This window comes from Pleurodeles waltl, chromosome 10, assembly GCF_031143425.1.
Source record: "Pleurodeles waltl isolate 20211129_DDA chromosome 10, aPleWal1.hap1.20221129, whole genome shotgun sequence".
Taxonomy (NCBI): Eukaryota; Metazoa; Chordata; class Amphibia; order Caudata; family Salamandridae; genus Pleurodeles; species Pleurodeles waltl.
In genome coordinates, this window is record NC_090449.1 from 172,221,709 (window position 1) to 172,244,294 (window position 22,586).

Consider the following 22,586-nt stretch of genomic DNA (forward strand, 5'->3'; position numbering starts at 1 on the left):
GCATAATTTCATGTTTTAGTATTGCATGGTGCCTACATTTATCAGCCACCATTAGTTGACTTGAATTGCTATAGATGGAGCATTATTCTGTCCAACACAGCATGATTGTGTGTGGTTTGTCCCTTCATCAGTTAATCTCCTCAGGATGGTAAGGCTATGAAGCAATCCTGGCCACTGCACAGATGTATCAGACTACATGATGTCAGGACAGTTGTATTGACAAGCTACATGGTTGCCACACAGGCACTTTTGAGTTATCTACTGCACAGTTGATGTGTCAAATAACACAGAGACATATTAGGTGTGCAACTGCTATTTATTGATAGGTGCTGTAGTGCAAAATGTCCATTGTCCATGTTTGCTGAGTCCGTTCTGGTGCATTCTTACACGGTGATCCTACAGAAGGGGTGTGGATGATGCTCCTGACATGCTGGGGTGATGTCACAGACAGTGCAGAGGGACAGGATTTGGCAAATAGTAGGAGAGAGACATTCACTGGCAATGGTGACAAGTCATACAGTGGATAGCAGAACAGTCATTGAGTGTAGTTGTAGTGAGACTGGCATTTGACAAAACGTAGGACCTTGGTCAGAGTAGGCCATGGTGCAGGGACTAGTGCTTCCGGGTACTCTTCTGTGAGAATGTGATCTGTTCCATGTCTTCTTCTTCTGATGTGTGTGTTGCCTGGTTTGTCCTTGTTGTTGTTGGTTGTGATGGGGCAACACACACCTCAGTGTTAGAAGACGTGGAGTCAGACATCCTGGGGGCTGCTCCCTGTGAAGTTCTTAAGGGCAGTACTGCTGCAAGGAGGGCCTGCTGGTTTTTGAGAATAGCAGCCACATCCCGATGGTAGGCAGCCAGGTCGGCCCTGAGGGGTTCAATGTTGCATTCGTGCACATGTTGACTGGATTGCAGTTGTAGGTGTTGTGTCAACTGGATGACAGCTGTGCTGATTTCCTTCTGTGTTTTTGCAAGTTCCTGCAAGAGAGATGTTAGGGCTTGCATTGCAGCTGCCTGATCTGCAAATGACGTCATGCACGAACGCACCCCCTCAAGGCTGGCTGCCATGTTTTGCATCCCAACCCGCACCTCCTTGGCCAGCTCCCGCTGTACACCAACTACAGTTCTTTCAAAGCTGGTGCCAGTGTCGTCAGAGTCCTCATCTGTGTTGGAGCTGGCAGGTCTTACAATTGGGGTGGTGGGTGGGTCTTCCGTGATGGCTGCTTGTTCTCTGCTCCTCCTTGTGACTGAAGGTGGGGTCTGGAGGGTTTCAAGGACCTTTTGGATGGTCTCCTGGGAAATGTTTATGGGCTCGTCATCCATGTCATCAGGGAAATCAGGGACAGGCATATCGGCAGGAGATCCATGCTCCTCTGCAATGAAACAGGGTACAATTAGTGTGTCTGTGTAGTGACAATTTTGCCGTAACATGCAAGCCTTTTGATGACTTTACTTTGTGCTCTGGTTTGGTATTGGTATCTGCTGTCCTTCATATGGGCATTGTTATAGGCCGAGGGCCCACCTGTGTGTCACATGTATGATATACTGTAGAGTTATCAGACTTGTCTGCCTAATCGCCTCTAGGTGTTGCTTTGTACCAGTTAGGGAACAGCCATCTTTTTGTCCTACTAGACCCTCCGTGTATATCTATTCGTATGGAGAGACATTTTGTCACGTGGGCTCTCATTATCCTAAATGAGACTACTGGATTTCTAGGCAGCAGGATAGCTAACGGTGTGGGGGACTGAGTCTGACCCACTTGTAAAGAACTCTGTCACCCTAATTATTTTTTTGTGCTCTGGCTAACTAGCAGTACCTCATGTCTCCCACGGCAAAGAAATGATTAGGCAGCCGAGCGCATTACATCTTTGGAACTTCTCAGGGAAGTCGTGGTCACTCAGATCCAAACCAACTCTCTCATTTCCAGTATGATCTCATATACAAATGACAAAGACAGTATTTGTTTTATATGATGATTTCATAAAACAACTGAATTTTAGATAATAAGGCGTGAGCCGCAATAACCCAAACAATATGACATGGTAGAATTGAAATAGTCACCAGGAGAGTAAAACATTAGAACAAAGCTATCATGGTGCCTAACAGTTTGTACTCTCCCTCTGCTTGTTCTATTTAGAGCACAGCATGTTAAGCTTCTAGCTTGCCTTTCCGAATCACTGGGGAGACATCAGCCCTCATACCTGAGCAAAGGCCTGTGATCTGGTTCAGAATCTGCAACAAGGCAGGCAGCGTCTAGTTGTGGTTCTCTGTTCGGAAACTCCCTCTTGCGTGTATTGGGACAAGGAAGTGATTTTATAAATAACATGTCAGCGAGATCACAAAATGTCCCTACGCAGGAATGCCAAATCGAAACTCCTACCACGTCTATCGACAATGTACCAGACTGTATCCTTGACTGAAGCACAGAGTGAATATGTTATGGAGAACTCCAGTGCTGAAGTAGGCAAAACAGTGTGAAATGTATAAAAAACAACACCGTAGAACTGGCTATTTGAAAAATAACAGTACGAAGCCTAATAAGAAGCATTTAGTGCAAAGTGCACAGAGGCTCTAAGCTGTCAGCAAATGAATAAATACATTCAGGGCAAAGTGCACAAAGGCCTAAAGCCTGAAGCTAATGCGCAAAGGATATGTAAAACTTACCACACTACACTTTCACTGGCTGTGGGTGTTGTGATTGCCCTGGCAGCACACTTGCCTCTCAGGACCTGCGCCAAAAACTTTTTATTCACATTGACCTAAATGTTATTGTTATGTGGCATATCCTATGCATGGCAATGTTAGGATGTGATATGGATGTAAACATTGTTGATGTTTCTAGATGATGTTGGGCAATGTGTGTTTAATTGGATTGCCCTGTTTATCGTATCAATGTCCTATTTGGTTCTCAGACTATGCAGGTGTGTTTCAGTGACCAGTTGCATGTGTCCCCTCCTCAATGTTATTGTCTGAGCAGTATGACATTAGTGATGTTGCCTTGTTAGCCAGTCACGTGAGGGACCCTGACGTATGCAGCATGTGTGTGTCCTTAGTGCTGTGTGGCTCCTATTGCTGTTTACTTTGGCTGATGTATATGTCTACTATGGGCATTGGCATTTGAGTGTACTGGTGCCTTTGTCTTATTTCTAGAACTAGTTGCAGGTGTCATCCTCATCCCCTAATTCAGGTGGGTATGTTCCATGGGGAGGTTCCTGCCATTTGCCACTATAGCTGCACAGAGATCAGAGGTGTTATTGTCAACTGTTGTCGCAGTTACATTGCAGTTGTTGTTTTGGCTACTGGATTACTGATAGGGACATAGTTGATGTAGGATACATTTTGACTGACGAGTGCCTGGATGTAAGTTTGACGTAGTGGCCTTCCCACCTGTCGCTGCTTTCCCTTAGCTCCATTGTTGTCATGACAGGATGCCCCCATGGGACTGTTGTTGGTGCTGTATTTTGTCGTGCCCCAGCTTCTGTCTGTGCTGGCCATGCCCCCCTGCCATGCACCTTTAGCCATGCCACTTCATATATATGCTGACTTACATGCATTGTGTAGTAGGTATTCCCCCCCCCGGTTGCAGTTATCATTATTGCATTATAATTCCCCATGTGACTTACCCTGCATGTGCGTTATCTCCTGGTAGTCTGCGCTGTCCTGTCCTTGAATCCCTGTGACGATCTCCTCAGGGATGACGGCTGCGACCATCTCCTCCATGTGGTCCAGGGCCTCCTGGTGTGCTGGACTCCCCCCTCCAGTCTGCAGTGATGCCTTCCTGTTCCTGGCCATTTTTTCCTTTGTCCTACGTTTGCAGTCATGCCAGCGTTTCTTACACTCGGTGACTATTCTGCGTTCTTCAGCCACACTGTTGATCTTGTCCACAATTTGTTGCCATATGGCCTCTCTCCTGCTGATTGGCAACTTAGAGGTGATGAACAGTTGGTGCTGGTGTTCCGTCACCTCTTTAACCAGGATTTCCTGCTCCTCTGCACTGAAGCGACACTTTCTTTTTTTTCTATAAATGTCCTGGTTCCTGTATGGATCATCCTGGCTGGTTCCTGGTCTGCTGTCATCTTCATGGGGTCTGCTGTGGCATCTGGGATCCATTTTGGCTCTCCTCTGCTGAAAGGGCAGTGTTCGCGAGTGAATTTGATGCTATTGCGTAAAAAAAAAACGGAGCTTTCCGGGTTGTGCTGTCGTAAATCGACCCACAGTCATTTAGTCGCGTTAACGTTGGTTTCCTTTACGACTTGACGCCGCTGTGTGCGTCACGAAATAATGACTTCCACCTGTTGGTTGCGCCGCCGTGCGTCAAAGTATAAATTTGACGCCCGCACGGCGCATCGAAATGGCGTTAGCCGGCGGTAATTTTTTTGACGCAAAACCGCGACGGCGCAACTTTGCATCAAAAAGTATAAATATGGCCTAAAACCTTATACCAGGTCCAGTTATCCCTTATTGGTGAAATATATGCAGTGTTCTATCAGCTTAGGCTATCTAGAGGTAGCTGAAGCAGAGCAGCTTAGGCTGAACTAGGAAACGTACAAAGCTCCTGCAATACCACTATACAGTAGTTACACAGTACTTATACACAATAAAAGACAATACTCAGTATTACCAAAAATAAAGGTACTTTATTTTAGTGACACAAGGCCAGAAATATCTTAGAGGCAATACTCCTTCGGAAGGTAAGTATTATACACAATATATACACTAGTAACCAAAATCAGGTAAGTAAACAGTCATAGAATAGTGCAAACAGTAGAAAAGACAATGGATTGTAATGGGCCTAGGGGCAACATACACCGTATACTAAAATAATGGAATGCGAATGTTGAATTCCCCCCAGGCAAGTGTAGTGTGTAGAGGGGCACTGGAAGTGTAGGAAAACACCAAAGGTAAGTAAATTACCCCAGCCCAGAGCCCAGGAAAGCAGGAGTAAAGTACAGCAAGTTTCCTCAGGACACACTACAAGTCATGATAAAGGATTTTGCAAGAACCAAGCAAGACTGCAAGCAACAAACAATGGATTCCTAGACCTGAAGACCTGTGGAGAGAGGAGATCAAGTCCAGAAGACAAAAAAGAGTCCAGGAAGGACAGGAGCCCCTGCCAACCTAGAAGAAGGTGCAAAAGTGGATTCTACGGTCAGAAGAAAAGTACAGAAGAGCACCAAAGAAGATGGCTGCGGGTTCCTGCTTGGTGCAGGAGACGTCCCACGTCAAGTTGTTGGATGCAAGCTGTTTGCGTTGCTGGATTCCGCCAACAAGCCTTGGTTCAAGCAAGTACGCAGTTTGCATCAAAAAGGAGCTGCTGGACACAGCAGGGACCTGGGGGTCTCAATTCAGACTGAGGAGACAGAGGGGGCTCTCAGCACTTCAGAGGGCCCTCAGAAGACCAAGCAGCACCCACAGGAGTCCCAGAACATGGGGACAAAGAAGTGGCAAAGTGTGGTAATCGCAGCACCACACTGGAAGGTCCCACGCCGCCGGAGAACAACTCAGGCAGCTGTGCATTGCAGGATGGAATGCTGGGAATCTGGACTACGCTGTGCACAAAGGATTCTTGAAAGAAGTGCACAGAAGCCCAAGGAGCTGCACAAGATGCAGTGCACAAGGGTGCTGTTGCAGCTCGGGGAGGCAAGCTCTGAACTCCACCAAATTTGGAGAGCTGGATCTTTGGACATTCTGGGTCACTTTGGTTCACCACCTGTGTTCCGGGGAGCACGCTCGTTGTCAGGAGAGGAGTCCCAGAGTACTGGTTGTGGTCGCAGAAGGGTGCCTGTAGAAGCATGGAAGTGACTCTGTTACTCCACGGGAGATTCTTTCAGTTCTTCTGGTGCAGGGTGAAGACAGGCAGTCCTCCGAGCATGTACACCTGGAAACTGTAGCAAAAGCTGGCTGGAGCTGAAGTTGCAGGTCACAGGAGTTGTCCTGGATACTTTGTTGCAGTTACAATTGTTCCTGGAGCAGTCTGCGGTTGATCCAACGGTCAGAAGCTGAAGCAGAGGATGCAGAGGAGTCCTGGAGGAATCTTGCAACCTGAATCTGGGGAAACTCCCAGAGAAGAGACCCTAAATAGCCCTGAGAGGGGGATTGGCTACCTACCAAGGTATGCACCCATCAGGAGGCGTGTCTGACGTCACCTGCTGGCAGTGGCCAATCAGAGGTCAACAGAGGGACACTCTGGAGCAGCTCTTGGCACCACCCTTGGGGTGGTGATGGAAGGGGAGTGGTCACTCCCCTCTCCTGGTCCCTGAACCGGTGTAGACTGGCTTATGCAAGGAGGGCACCGTTTGTGCCCTTCAAACCTTTTCAGAGGCTCTGGGGGGCTACCCCTTGCATGCCTGTCACACCTATTTGCAAAGGGAGATGGTGTAACACCCTCCTCTGAAAGGAAATGCATTGTTCTGCTTTCCTGGGATTGAGCTGCTCAGTCCACAGGAGGGCATAAACCTGTCTGTGAGGTGGCAGCAGCTGGGGCTGCAGTGGAAACCACAGAGAGATGGTTTGGCAGTACTGGGGGTCCATGGTGGAGCCCCCAGGGTGCATGGGATTTGCCCCCCAATACCAGATTTGGAATGTGAGGACAATTCCATAATCTTAGACACCTCACAAGGCGATATTCGGAGTTGCCATTGTGAAGGTACATATATGTATTGACATATATGTAGTGCACACTTATAATGGTATCCCTGCACTCACGAAGTCTGGGGAATTGGCCCTGGACAATGTGGGGGCACCTTTGCTAGTGCAAGGATGCCCTCACACACAGTAACTTTGCACCAAGCCTTCAGTAAATGAAGGTTAAACATATAGGTGACTTATAAGTTACCTTAGTACAGTGAAAATGGCTGTGAAATAGCGTGTGCACTATCTCACTCAGACTGCAGTGGCAGTCCTGGTGAAAGGTTTGTATGAGCTCCTAAAAGGTGGCAAAAGAAATGCTGCAGCCCATAAGGATCTCCTGGAACCCCAAAGCCCTGGGTACCAAGGTACCATAGTCTAGGGACTTATAAGGGCAGTCCAGTGTGCCAATCAGAATTGGAATATGGAGTCACTAAAGTGTAGTGACAAATTTGGTAAGAGCATAAGCACTGGAGTTGTGGTTAGCAGAACTTCAGTGACACAGTTAAGCATACTGACAACACACATAGGCCACAAACTAACAGCACTGGGGTCCTGGCTACCAGGATCCCACTGAGACAGGCAAAACACACTGACAAATGGGGTTTTAACTTTGAGCACTGGCTTCCTGGCTTGCAGGATCCCAGTGAGACAGTAAAAACACACTGACAAACACTCACAAACAGGCCAAAAATGGAGGTAACCAAGTTAGAAAGAGGCTACATTCTCACAGTCCCAAAGTGGGATACTGTTGTACGGGATCATGAATGGCCCGCTGTTCCTGCACCTGTTTTTCGTGGATTCAGGAACACTGAACCCAATTTTCCTGCCTGGAAATTCCAGCCAGTAAAATCACAAGTTTAAGCTGCAAAAGCAGCAAAGCCTCCTACCCCAGTCCATCCTGACCAAGTTCCCTGGTAAGGGGGATGCACATATTGCTCTGCTCAACGGACTCATTGCACTATGCCACTACTAAACTGTCATACCGTACTTGCTCTTTCCCCATAAACATGCACTGTGAATTAGTTTCAACTAATTGAAATATTTCATTTTCCTGTAGGACCACATTAGATGGTGGAAGAAATGCACTTGTGCCATGAAAATTAAATGCCATTTGTGACTTCCAGAGTTTATTTGTATCAGCTTTATGCATGATAATAATATATGTCTTCAGGGACCACCATGATGCTCTAGCTGGGATGCAGTTTTAAAGCACTGCAGTGATAAATGGCAAGGAAATGTCTGTATACTCTGCAGGACAAACCTATTTTTATATATTTGCGTAGTCACCATTAAAGAGTGCTTCATAAACCAACAGGATTGGGTGCTCAATATGTAAAAACGTTTACTGTTTAGGTAAGTTGCATTTCGCATGAACAGGAGTAGACATGGCTAAAATCACTTTTGTATATCCAAGCATGAGAGAATGTTAAAGTATTGAATCAAAGTTATTTTCAACTTCATTCCATAAAATCATATCCAATGGTGAAAGTTTATTTTGATATGTTTACTGGAAAAGTAACTTTAAAAATTGTTCTTTGTGTTGTCATGAAGTAAACTGGTTTAGTACTGATTTCCCTTTCAGCCCTGCTCCAGAGGCTCCAATACACATTCTTGGCCGTTTTGCTAACAACCCTCTTTCTGAACACACAGTTGCTTGGCTTCATGCAACAGAAAAGCAGGGGTGTTGCCAGCTAGTGGGCATGTTTCATGGATTGCCCATCAGGGATGGGCACAGGACTGGTTTTTATTGTTCCTACTTTGACCTGTAAAGATTAAATGGAGATATGAAAAATAGGACATTAATCAAAAGAGCCACTCAGTCTTCATCTCCAGCGGGAGGGAAAATCAGTTTCAACACTGACAAAGGAGAGGACACGTCCTCTCCATGGGGCTTAAGAATGGGGCAAAGATATGAAAAAGGTCAGAGCTCCTCCAACTGGTTTGTTGAGAACTCTGGGAAGTTTTACAGTAAACATAGAAAGAAAGTACTGGAAAGGAAAGTGTGATTCTATGAGAAAATAGTCATTATTAGGTATAAGATATTCTTCAATCACTGTCTAATAACAGTATGTGTCTACCAGCTGACCACTACCTCCTCAGAGCATTCCTGGACCTGGGAAGAAACAATTTGCAAGAAGAAGGCTCTGGCAGAAGCTGGAAAGACAGGAGACATGATGATGTCTGACTCCTACTCCCATCTAAGCATGGTTCTCCAAGTTGTTACTAGCTGCTACAGGGCAGACAAATCAGAAAATCTCAGACTCCAAAAAGGCTCAGCTGAGCACTAAACAATGCACACCGCAGAAGTCATAGAATGAAAGAGCCCTGGTGCCTATAATCCTGCCCTGAGGATACAAGGCCAGCAGGACTGACCAAGAGGAATGTTTCTAGTACTTTGAAAAAAGCAGGATTAGTCACTTTTTGTACAACTCCAAAGGATTGGGGAAATCTACTGAGTTCCAGAGGGAGAGCACCCTCTGAGGGTACAGAAAATCAGGTTATCCCACTTGGAGCTTTTTACCTAAATAAAACTGGTAACATTATGCCAAATGCATACAGCTTCGTGGAGCATTCCATAGCTACAACTTCCAGCTTTGTCCCATTAATGGACTTTGGGAGCAACAAAGTGACTATGTCTGACTATAAAACATAGACCACAGAAAGGGGGCAAATGTATCTAGCACTGAAATGGCCTTGATGGCTACGGAATCCAAATTTGTTACACTTGGAGCCTGAGAAAGATTAATCAGACTTTGAAGAATGCTTCCTGGCTTTAACTTCTGACCGTGCTCCACAGAAGTACTTTGAGCTCCAAAATGTAGACTTAGGCACTCATTATGACTTCAGCATTCTTTTTCCAAGATTCTGCTTGTGCCACAGCTGTTTGGTTTATAGTATAGTTTCTCTTAGAAATGTCTTGAGACCAAGCGAGGGTGGTATAGGTAAATTGGTAAGGCTACCTTCTTCCGTAATTCATAATCCCAAAAGTGATAATTTTAAATGTTCATTTCTTTTTGGTTACAAGAGTATGTGCAAGATCACATTGAAGGTAAATGTAGGTCCCCCAAGATATCAGTATGATCATGGAATGAGATGTTTCCTATTTGTGCTGCTTGAAGGTGGTTTTCTAAAACGTTGATCAGTCCTCGAAAGTATCCTATGTTCATGCTCTATCACAAAATACTATGATGATTTAGGATTTCTTCATCTTCTGGAACTACTAACTAGGGCATTTCTACTATTTCTATGTTACATTTAGTCATGAACGATTGTAATTGCTATAAAGCCTCTATGACTGGCTCTGCTTTTCGTAACCTGTGTTCTACTGCACTTTCTAGTTGCAGCTCTTGTTACTTGCAGCAATAGATAGAAAGATACTTGTATAAAATAATTAGATCAAAATTTACTACCAGATTTGTATGTGTTCTTTCAAGCAAACTGGTGCCTAATTTAAACATAGTGCGACTTCCAATTTAGAAGGTGTACTAGAAAGCCAAAAAGCACTAATGAGATTGTTTACAATTAAATGAAAACAACTAACATGATCGTGATTCATAATGATTTAATCCCAGTTTATGCGAATATGCAAATTGTAATTTAGAAGTTTAAACTATGCAGTGAATAAATTACTCTGACTCCTGCTTACAACATACATTTCTTTGTGATACATGTGCAAAAAACAAGGTTATAGCTGCCACCTTTCCTAGGTCAATGCATAATGTGCCGCTCCAGTCCAGGTTTTTTCATTGAATTCTGGGACTTTAAGTCTTGTTTATCCCATTTTAAACATATGTGGTACTCAGGGACCTTTGAGATATTCATGTGCATTAGTGACTAAGGGCCTGATTTAGCGTTTGGCGGATGAGTTACTCAATCACAAATGTGTCAGATAACCTCTCCTCCTTAATACAAGTGGATTTTAATCCAAGCACTTGTAATAAGGCGGATGGAATATCCCCCTCATTTGTGATGGAGTAACCAGTCCGTCCAACTCTAAATCAGGCCCTTACGCATATTTCCTAACTGAGCTAGTGTAGTATCCATTGTGTCTAACATGGTGTCTAATGTTAATGCGAAGGAAGGGTTTTTCATAATTGTAAGAAAACCATTCCTTATAAGTATCCAAACATTCTGCAGGATTCCCGAATATTGTAAAGTTGGCTTGAACTGGTGAACTTTGATGCATTTCACATATTACACCAGCTTAATTTGTGGGTGGGCTCGGTGACCGGATTATGTAAAAGAATTTGTCCAAATGTCTGTGAATGTCCAAACCTATGATTTTTGGCTCAGGGGCCTCCAAATTTGCATTGCATGTTGTTTGCAGATATAGAGCACCAGCCTGGATTAAACAAACCTTGTGCATTCATTCAGAAAACAAATGTTACTTTCAAAATGAGTATGCAGCGCATGCTCTTATTTTCTTTCACCTAGTGTACTCTTTCTCAGCCGACCTACTAATGCATAACCTACAGCGATCCTTAATAGGCCTTGCATTTCTTTCTTACTCATACAGAAAGCTAACTCACACATTTCTCCATAACCTAGCTGATGCAAAATTTATTAATTGTATAGCTTATGTATGCATAGGGTTGGAAAATTCTTAGGTTTCGGTTTAAAGCCCTTTATTATCTTCTTCTCCCCATTAAAATATGAGTTACTTGTGCAAGACCTTTAAAGACCCTGTGAAGTATGTTGTTGACTCCACCCAACTTATGTTAATTTAAGTGTGAATTTTTGCCAAAAGTGTTTCATTTGCATTTAAAAACTGAGAATGAAACAAAAGTCTCTGAGGGAACAATAATTGTCTGGCTGAGGCAGAGAGGCCTCATGTAATGAATTAAAGCAAGGAAGTAGTCCTCACAGTAATGCCAGAGTAATTTAATCATTACTGACCTTTGACCACTCATATTATCACAATCACATCCATTGAAATTTTGACCCTTGTCATTACCCACTTTAAGGCCGATTCATAAAGCATTTATGAGCATGGGAAATTGTGCTACAGGTGTACACTTTTAAGTACTCCTACATGATTTTCTGAATTGACCCTGATGGGATTGGAATGTCCACTGCTTGGTATATGAGAATGTACCCCTGCCTTGACTGCTGGACTGCATGTGAAACTAGTAGGCCAACATTTTCTTTGGCCCTGGAGTCACAGTAACATAGGCCATCATTACAACCCTGTCTGTCAGTGATAAAGCGGCCGTAATACCGCCAACAGGGCGGTGGTATCAAAAATAGAATTATGACTATGGCGGAAACCGCTCAGACAGACAGCCACTTTAACACTTCGATCACTATGGTGGTAGCAACAAGCACCACGGCTGTAACCGCCAACAGCCAGGCGGAAGACAATGTACCGCCCGCTGTATTAAGACAGGCCTATCCGCCACCTTTTCCGGGGCAGTACCAAAGACATCAAAAGCACGGCGGAAACAGAACACAGAAGTCAGGACTCACGTCTGGACACTCAGGGAACAACCACAATGCCATGGAGCCCAAGTTGCACATTTTCCCCATGCTTGTCTACCTCTTCCTGCATTATGAGCAGCAACGCCGGCGAAGACGACCACGGTGAGTACTGCCGCCTAGCACACAAAGGAGAGGGGAGGAAAAAGAGTGACACACACACCCAACACGCAATACCCCCACCCCCAACACCATATACACAACTAGATGCAGTAACATTACATATTCAACCCCTACTCCTCAGTAATAATGCAAGGACAAAAAGATTGGAAGAAAGTGAGTGTAATACAATAAAATAACATGAATAAGTGCATCAAAATATAAACGTATATACATATTTACAAATGGAGGGACACTGCCCAGTTCTCAATGTCCATGGGCCACAGGGCCACATCACATAGGCCAAGGCCCCACCTCACTCCTGCAACAACACAGAGAGAACACTGTAGGGACATCAGGTAGAAAATACACAGGCACCTCAGGGGGACGGAGAATGGGAGGGGCACTACAGCCGGAAGATGGTACATCGCCACTGGTCCTGGAGGGGGATGCATGCCCTGTGGGATGCCTGGGTCTCTCAAGTGGGTGGTATGCCCACTGCTTGGTCCTGGGGAGTGCAAGGCCACAGTCTCTCAAGTGGGTGGTTTGCCCACTTCTTCGTCCTGGGGAGTGCAAGGCCAAAGTCTCCCAAGTGGGTGGGTTGCACACTGCTTGGTCCTCGGGAGTGCAAGGCTGCAGTCTCACAAGTGAGTGGATTGCCCACTGCTTAGTCCTGGGAAGTGCAAGGCCACAGTCTCTCTAGTGGATGGCTTCTCCACTGGTGCTGGAGGGGGTCCTGTACCCAGTGTGCTTCATCCTGGGAAGGATGGGGTGAGTGGATGGCTTCTCTCGCTGGTTCTGGAGGGGGCCTTGTGCCCAGTGTGCTTCATCCTGGGAAAGATGGGGTGAGTGGATGGCTTCTTCCACTGGTTCTGGAGGGGGCATTGTGCCCAGTGAGCTTCATCCTGGGAAGGATGGGGTGAGTGGATGGCTTCCTCTACTGGTTCTGGAGGGGGCCTTGTGCCCAGTGTGCTTCATCCTGGCAAGGATGGGGTGAGTGGATGGCTTCTTCCACTGGTTCTGGAGTGTGCCTTGTGCCCAGTGTGCTTCATCCTGGCAAGTAGGGGGTGAGTGGAAGGCTTCTTCCACTGGTTATAGAGGGGGGCCTTGTGTCCTGTGGTGCAGCACTTGGGGTGTGCAAGGTCACAGTCTCTCACATGGGTGTCACACCTATAGGATTTGCAGGGTCCAGGACGCACTACAGCCCATGGAGGCAGGACTACACACTGCCTGCCGGCGGTGACGGCTGCTCAGTGATGGCAGTGGCGGGTCTGGTGTCAGGGCTGGCAGTGGTGGGGGAAGGCTCCAACCCATCCCCTACAGCCTTGGACAGCTGCCCACTAGGGCTTCTGCTGCTGGCAGTGGTGCTGGTGGCGGTGCTGGCAGTGGTAGGGGAGGCTCGAGCCCTTCCCCTGAACCCTTGGATAGCTGCCCAATGGGGCTGCTGCTGCTGGTGGCGGTGTTGCTGGCGGTGCTGGCAGTGGTGCTGGTGTCGGGGCTGGCAGTGGTGGGGGGAGGCACTTGCCCATCCCCTGCAGCCTCGGACGGCTGCCCACTGGGACTACTGCTGTTGGCGGTGGTGCTGGTGGTGGTGCCTGCAGTGGTGGGGGGAGGCTCCAACCCTTCCCCTGCAGCCTCAAACGGCTGCCCACTGGGGCTGCTGGCAGTGGAGCTGGTGGCGGTGCTGGTGGCCGTGCTGGTGGCAGTGCTGCTGGTAGTGCTAGCAGTGGTGCTGGTGTCGGGGCTGGCAGTAGTGGGGGGAGGCTCCAGCCCACCCCCTGCAGCCTTGGACGGCTGCCCACTGGGGCTACTGCTGCTGGCAGTGGTGCTGGTGGTGGTGCTGGCAGTGGTGCTAGCAGTGGTGCTGGTGGCAGGGCTGGTAGTGGGGGGTAGGCTCCAGCCCTTCCCCTGCAACCTCGGATGCCTGAACCGCCATGGTTGGTGGTGGGAGTCCCAGCACCAGGCCTCCTGTCCCTCCTGCCTGCTGGTGCTGGCCCCTGACCTTCCCTTTTGTAGCTGGTGGTGCCTTGTTGCCCTTCCCTTTCGCAGCTGGTGGTGCCTCCTTGCCCTTCACTTTTGCAGCTGGTGGTGCCTCCTTGCCATCTCCTTTGGCAGCTGATGGTGGCTCCTTGCCCTTCACTTTTGCAGCTGGTGGTGCCTCCTTGCCCTTCCTTTCGCAGCTGGTGGTGCCTCCTTGCCCTTCTTTGATGCACCTGGTGCATGCACACTTCCAGTACTGCTGGCTGGTTCCCGGGATCCTCTCCCACCTGCAGTAACTGTCGACACTACTGTGGCCATGGATTGGGTGGCTGAGGTGCTCACCTTGGTTCTGACCACCCTGGCCTGACGTGAAGGACGGGGGGAGGGGTACGGAAGAGGTGAACAGAGGAGAGGAAAAGCTTGTTAGGGACATTGGGGTGGGAAGAGGGTGAAGATTTGGGAGTGGAGGACGAGGAAGTGGTTGTAGGAGGTGTCTGTCTGCTGTGTTTGTGTGCAGATGCATGGGCTGGATGCTGTTGTGAGGTGGATGGCTGTTGGGTGTCTGAGTGCTTGCGTTTGTGTACTTTGGGAAGAGGGGACGAAGACACAGTGGAGAGGACACAGGGGATGTATGCATGGATGTGGGGATGGTGACTGCCAGTGAGGGGTGTGTAGTGATAGGTGTGCTGGTGATGGAGGTAGTGGATGAGGATGTAGTGCATGCAGGTGTGCGTGGAGATGCTACTGGGAGGGATGTGGACGTCGAGGAGGAGGGGGACACAGTGGAGGCAGTGGATGTTGGTATGTCTGCATCTGGATGGTGTTTGTGTGAGTGCCTGTAGGATGATGTATGGTGCTTGTGTTTGCCTGAACCACTCCTGTGTGTTGACCTGGTTGCATAATGGTCTGCCTGTGTGTTTGGGATAGGTTGGGGTTGAGGGGAATGGGACTGGGTAGAGGAAGTTGGAGGGGGGAGGCTAGAAACAGGGACAATGGCTGCCATCAGAGGATTGATCTCTGTTGGGCCACCATGCCAGAGTGAATGCCCTCCAGGAATGCATTTGTTTTTGCAAATCGCCTGCCAGCTCCTGGATGGCATTCACAATGGTTGACTGCCCAATAGAGATGGATGGCAGGAGGTCAATAGCCTCCTCACTCAGGGCAGCAGGGCTAACTGGAGCAGGGCCTGAGGTGCCTGGGGTGAAGGAGATGTCCACCCTCCTGGGTGAGCAGGCACAGGAAACTCGCTGAGGGGCTGCTGGGAGGGCGATGCTGGTATGGGGGGTTGCAGTTGTACCTGTAGTTGGGGTGGCCACAGAGGTGTCCGCCACTACCAGGGAGCTTCCATCAGAGGAGATATCCCTGTCCGAACTGTCCCCTTCTGTCTTTGCCATGGTGCTCCCCTCACCCTCCGTCCCACTGGTGTCCTCACCGTCGGTGGAGTCGTCCTCCTGGGCCCTGTGGGATGCAGCCCCCTCTGTCCCCAGTGGCTCCACTCCTCCGCCAGATGATGCTAATGCACAGAAGGACAGGGTGACAAAACAAAAAGGAGGGGAAGAGACAAAGGACATTCAGATATTCCCCACCATACATGCACCACGCTGCCCAGGACCCTTCCACCAACCCCCCTTACATGAGGCCCTCACACACAGCACTCAATGCATTCATGCCCCAAGCATTGTGCTCACAGTGGACTCACCTGTTGGTCTGGAGGCCCATACAGCATTCGGTACTGGGGTAGGACCCATCCACCAGTCTCTCCAACTCTGCAGCGGTAAAGGCAGGGGCCCTTTTCCCAGTCACATGAGCCACGGTTGGTTCCTGACACAGGTCCCAGCAGCACATGCGGTGTAGGTCCTCTCCTGTTAAAGGTCAGGTAGCAAGTGGGTGAACAGATGGAAAATGGTGGTCACGTCCGCAGCGGTGCGTATCGTCACCACTGGTGTACATCATCATTGGCCACTATAACCCATAGGGCCCAATGGGATCCAATGAGGAGTTGCACAGCAGTTTTCGGCCACCTCCCACAACGGCACACAACGTCAGTGGAATTACCACATTTCCACATGTCACTCCACACAGGACAAGCGGACGCCATTTTAGGGGGGAGGGCAGGCCATGGCACCTAACTGTGTCCCAGTACACATATGCACCATTTGGGCCTGTACAACAATCGTGTGTTACAGTCACAACATGGAATGCTGTGTAGTGTTGTGAAATAAGGGATACTGACCAGCTACTCACCGTTTGCCCCCTAGATTGCAACCGCTGCGGGTGAATCGGAGATGGAAACATCCTCCTGTGTACTGGCCCCTGGTGGACTTGGCAACAATGGAAGACAGGTACATTACCGTCACCTATAGACTGGATAGGGCCACAATCACAGAGCTGTGTGCCCAATTGGAACCTGACCTGATATCTGCTATCCGTCAGACCACCGGGATCCCCCTCTTGTGCAAGTCCTATCTGTGCTCCATTTCCTGGCAAGTGGCTCCTTCCAAGTGACAGTGGGCTTGGCAGCAGGAATGTCTCAGCCAATGTTCTCAATAGTGCTGACCAGAGTGTGGTCTGCCCTAATTAAATACATGCACAGCTATATCGTTTTCCCCCAGGTGGAGGATTTGGCCACAGTGAAGCTGATTTCTATGCAATGGGACATATCCCCAACATTATTGGGGCTATTGGTGGTACACATATTGCATTTGTCCCCCTCCCGGAGTAATGACCAGGTGTTTAGAAATCGAAAGAGCTTTCACACCATGAATGTGCAGATAGTGTGCCTGGCAGACCAGTACATCTCCCATGTCAATGCAAAGTATCCTGGGTCTGTACATGATGCCTTTATTCTAAGGAATAGCAGCATCCCATCTGTGATGGCTCAGCTCCAGAGGCACAGGGTGTGGGTAATAGGTGAGCCCTTGTTCCCATCCAGTGGATGTTGGTGTATGAGTATGGTGTAGGCCCTAAGGGTTAGTGTGTGTCTAACAGTAGTCCCTCAATATTTTCATGTGACTGGTTACCCCAACCTCTCATGGCTACTGACCCCTGTGAGGAATCCCAGGACAAGGGCATAGGAACGTTGCAATGAGGAACATGGGCGAACAAGAAGAATAATAGAAAGGACATTCAGCCTCCTGAAGGCCAGGTTTCGTTGCCTCCATCTAAAAGGTGGATCCCTGTACTACTCACCCAAGAAGGTGTGCCAGATCATCATGGCATGCTGTATGTTGCACAACCTTGCCTTACGTCGCGAGGTGCCTTTTCTGCAGGAGGATGAGGCTGGAGATTGGCGTGTGGCAGCAGTGGACCCTGTGGAAAGTGAAGATGCGGAGGCAGAGGATGAGGACAACAGAAGTGCTATTATAAGACAGTACTTCCAATGACACACAGGTAAGACACTGTAATTACACTTTACATTGACAGTTTTGTATTTGACGTTGTCACTGGCAGGCTAATTTTCAAAATTCTATACCCACTTACTGTACCCTTTGGCATCTCTATTTTCAGATATTTTGGTCCCACTATCACTCCTGGTGTGTTAACTGCAGCCAACTACAGGTCATTCCTATGTATTCAATACTGCACAATTATATTGTAGTGTTTAAAGCTTGTTAAACAAATACATGGTTAAATGATTTGACAGACTCCATACATGTATTTTTTCAGATGGTGTTTATTAAAGTGCTAATGATTGGAGGCGTCTGTGCAATCGGCTGGGTTGATGAGTGAGGAAAGTCCAGGATAGAGTCCAGTCTATTTGTATCACAGGTGCATTGTCCAAGGGGGCATGGGAAGGGGAGCAATCGCAGTTCAAGGTGGACAGGGTGACAGAGTGGGACACAAGGGTGACATTCAGGAGAGTCTTATTTCCTGGCGGGGTCTTGGCAATGTTCTTTGGCTTTTGCCTGGATCGCAGGGATCGTTTGCAATGTAGTTCTCCTTCTGCAGGGGGTGGGGTGCTGATGGGCTGTTGGTCCTGTGGCGGGGCCTCCTGTCCACTCGCGACAGTGATGAAGCAGAAAATGAAGGTTTTACATTTATTAACACGTAAACGTAGTGTGAAATAATCATGTGTGACTTTAACCGAACTAATAAAGATTGTACGGGGAAAAAATGTGCCCTCAGAGTAGTTTGCCAACATTTATAAGCGTGCTTTATATAACGTGGTGTATTAGAATTGCACTAATCCGACATAATCATAAACGTGTGCTATGATTTGCTTGTTTGAAATGTTTTAGCTTAGCATTACTTTAGTGCAGGCTTCGGCCTAGTGGCCTGGTCTCACGGTTTAGATGCTCGTATTTTTCCAATGTGCTATTAAACGTGTATTTTTGCTTGAAGCTGTACTTTTCCACTGAGACCGTTCACATGCTTATCTTAAGGTTTCGTGCCAGCCTGGCATATTTTCTCTTTACTCCAAGGTCGATTTGCAGGTGCGGACAATGGAGGCTCTGAAAGTGAGCTAATTGGTATAAAATGTTGCAACTTGCGTACCCATCTTCAAGGATAATGTATGCTTAAGTAAAAGCTTGAGAACTGTTGTTTTTTGATTGGACAATTTGAAGCTAACCTATGAACCCTCCAATGGAAGACCCTACTGGATTTGAACTATTGTCTATAAAACCCAGGTGCACGAGAAGAAGGTAGCCATTGCGCTATTATCCGCCATTACCAGCTCGATACCCGCCATTTTGTAGACTTCGTAGCTATTATGGGCCACTTTGCTGCGACGCCATTTTGAAAGAGACTTTGATGCTTTCTCTAATCGAGAGAAAGAGACTTTAATGATTCTGGCCCTAGAGACTTTAACTTTGATCCCTTGCATGAAGTAGTAGTTTTACCTTGCCACCGTGAGGCAATTGCCCCGTCCACCCCTGCCCCCTTGCCCGTCCTATGCTGATCGAAACGGTACCCATGCTGACCGAAGAACGGTACCTGTGAGACGAAGACTTCCTTGTATGCTGATCGTAATTGGTAAATATGAAAGGAAATTGTAAAATTGCATTGTGTTTCCTTTAGGTAACCAACTGCTGATTTTTTTACAAGATCCTTAGTTAGGAGTTTTCTAAATTAATGTTGCTAAATTGTTTTTGCATGAAGTCCCACATGCCGATGCTAATTTGAGGTTAGATGAGGATTCCTTTTGTCGCACGATGCAATTTGAGATCTTGTTATGCTGACTAAATGTATGCAATTAGTTCATTACAGATTATCGTATTAGTGATTTGCATTGCTATTATCGAATGCCTTGTGATTCAAATGCTACATAGATTGCACTTGTTTCGCCGTTATGGACAGCTATTAACGTTCATATATGTTTATCATTTAGTGTTGAGACACATCTACATTGTACTAGCTTTGTTAATATAGGGAAATAAAATTCACTAACTTTGAATAAACTGGTGTGGTTATTCCTGACTGAAAGGTCAGGGTTCGCTGGAATGTATTCTGGATTAATTGTCAAGTGTTATGTTGATCAAGGTATTGCTTATGTTCGTTATTGATTATTGATTTGATGCAATTGATCGATTAAGAGTACGGAGAGTCCCACTAAGTCAAAAGATTCATCGGCATAAAGAGCGTCCGGTAAATTATTAGTACGGACCGCTCTATCAGTAGATGGTAGCAGAGGATGGTTATGTCTTTTGGGACCCTGTACTCTTAGGGTACATGGTGTTGAATTAACGGTTACGCATTTTGAGACCCCATTCGAGAAGTTGAATTAGATTTTTCTTGGGTAAAATAGATTGACAGAATGATGATGGGCTAGGTCCACCGCGACTTTCCCGGGATCTCGGAGCTTGCGAATGGAGAGAATGGAGGTGTGGAATCGGCGTTGGTGGTACTAGTGATGGTATGAGTGAAGTTAGGGTTTTGCGCTTGCACAGCTTATTGCCGCAGGGTGTGTGAAAAGGTTGCGAGGATTTTTTCTTTTTTTAGAGGATAGCGGAGGTGCGACTCCGAGTGTAGAAGTAGTGAAGTCGTCGAACTTCATAGAGATAGCGGAGGTGCGACTCCGAGTGTGAGAGTAGGGAAGTCGTCGAACTTCATGTGCGTGTGGCGCTTTGTGCATAAAAAGGTCCATGTGGTTGTTGTTGTTGAGACGGGCCCTGCGAGGTCAAGAGACTCCGGAGTATGTTGATCTATGTTGTGGTCTGGGCGGTTTAGTAGGTTGATCGGGCGTTGTCAACGAGTCGGTACGTGTGTTAGGGAGTGAAAGAAACTTCGACTTCGGGCTTTGACAAGATTCTAAGTGCACTAGAACAGATCATTGACAAGTTGAGAGTAGGTCTGCGGGTCAGATTTGCTTGCGAACGTGGGGACCGAGAAAGACGGAATAACTGCTGAGGCTAGTGAAAAGTCCCTAAGGTCCTGAAGCGATTGTGTTACCCTTCCTGTAGTAAACCGACAGATCTGTTTTATTTTTGGTAGCTCGCGATACACGCAAGAAGTTGTTACGAGAGGAGGTGAGTGAAGGAAGACTAGCCGCGAGGCTTTGTCAGCCGCAGTGGGTGTGAGTGTGACGTCACTAGGAGCCGCGCTGGGATAGGTTGGTTGCAGAGAAGGGTCGCGCACGGATTGGACGCAGTCCGTGGGACTCGATTGGAAGGGGAAAGGCAAGCGAAGAGTATTCCGGGAATTAAAGTCACCTATTGATTACAAACTTTTTGAAATAAAAGACGAGAAAATGAAATTCTTTAAGGCATTTAGGAGTGCGATGAAGGGGGAGTCTTACATTAAAGCGAGCGTAGGAGAGGAGACGCCGCCCGAAGGCACACCAGCTTACATTGTAATGGAAGAGAAGGGGGTAGCTCCTTGTCTTTGGCTAAAGCAATGGCACAAACTGACAGAGAAACATGGGAGCGTAGCGTTCCCGATACATGGGACATTCAATATAAGGATCCTAGAGAATTTGAGATTCACGATGTACGATATGAAGGTGCCTCCAAGGCCAGCCCAGTTTGAGGCTCTAGCAATTTGGGAACTAATGGCTAGACAGCAACAGCAAAAGAAGTTCGAGACCAGGATGAGAAAGGTAGAAAAGACACTAGCGGATGCTAGGTGGGATAATGCACAGAAGGTGTGGAGGTCAGATGTATTGCAGGGGATAAAATTGTTTCCCGCAATTACTAAGGAAGAAGAGGAGACAGGTAAGAAAGCTACCTGTAAGACAGACAGGAAGTGTTCCAAGGATAGAGAGGACGAGAAAAAGTTGAGAAGAGAAGAGGAGTTAGAGGATGAGGAGTTAATAATGCAATTGCTGAACGACCGTCCACCACCTTATGCGGAGAATGGACAAGGTCCAAGTACCAGTTCTGCCCCTCCGGCACCGGTACAGAACAGTGAGACCCAGAGTTCAGGAGCGTCATCGGGATCTAAGGACCCGAGTTTGTTGTTCACCCCACAGATACCGCAGGTTAGGAGAATATATCCAGATGTGCCCATGTTGAAACCAGCAGAAAATTATCAGCCGCAGATGCCAGGGTACTACAGCAGTGACAACAGTGGAGAAGTGATTCTAGAACAAACCGTAAGGGGAGTACAGAATGGTCACAACCAGACATTGGCACAAGCTGAATCAACTCAGTTTTTGATGCCCCAAAAGCAGATGCAAGGGGGAAACGCACATGCTCAGATGACGGGGAGTCAGATGGGCATGCCGACAATGATGACCCATGGTGTGGGAATGAATATGCCTCAGAACATGGGAAATGGACAAAACCCAGATGCGATATCACTACCCATTACTGTAGGTCCACAGGTACCGTTGTATAGTCAGCCTAACTTAGGTATGAGCGGTCAGGGATCAATGCTGCAGAACGGGACAGAAAGAAGGTGCATAGAAAACACTCCAGGGATAACTCCGATAGCGGCTCAGCCGAATGGATCTGGGTCCTTGATGGAGTTTAGTCCCATATGTGCTCAGTCGACACTGGTGAGGTCGAGTCCCCCACTGATAATACCTCTAACATCGAACACTGAAAAGCTGCCGCAACCATCAATGGCAGTCGATGTGAATGCTACGCTGATGGGGTTGAATGCGCAACAGCTGACACAGTGGTTCAACAGTCTGAATTCTACATAAAGCTCAGCCAGTGGGAAGGGAGAAGATTATATGAATAGGATGAGGTTGAACATGGAAGCACAAGAATTGGTGGAAGGGACTATGGGTGTGAATAGATTAGAGTCCTACTCGGAAGAGGAGCTGAGGTATCTATGTCCAAAGATTACGAAGGAAGTGAACAAGGTGCATAAAAGCTTGCAGGAAATAGCTGACAAAAACGGGGTTGACATAGACAAGACAAAACACTTGAGCAGAAGCTACAGGTTGGATTTTGGGGCCACAGATTTTGAACACATGAGGTCAGCAGGCATGAAGGCGCACCTTAGAGAATTGTTGC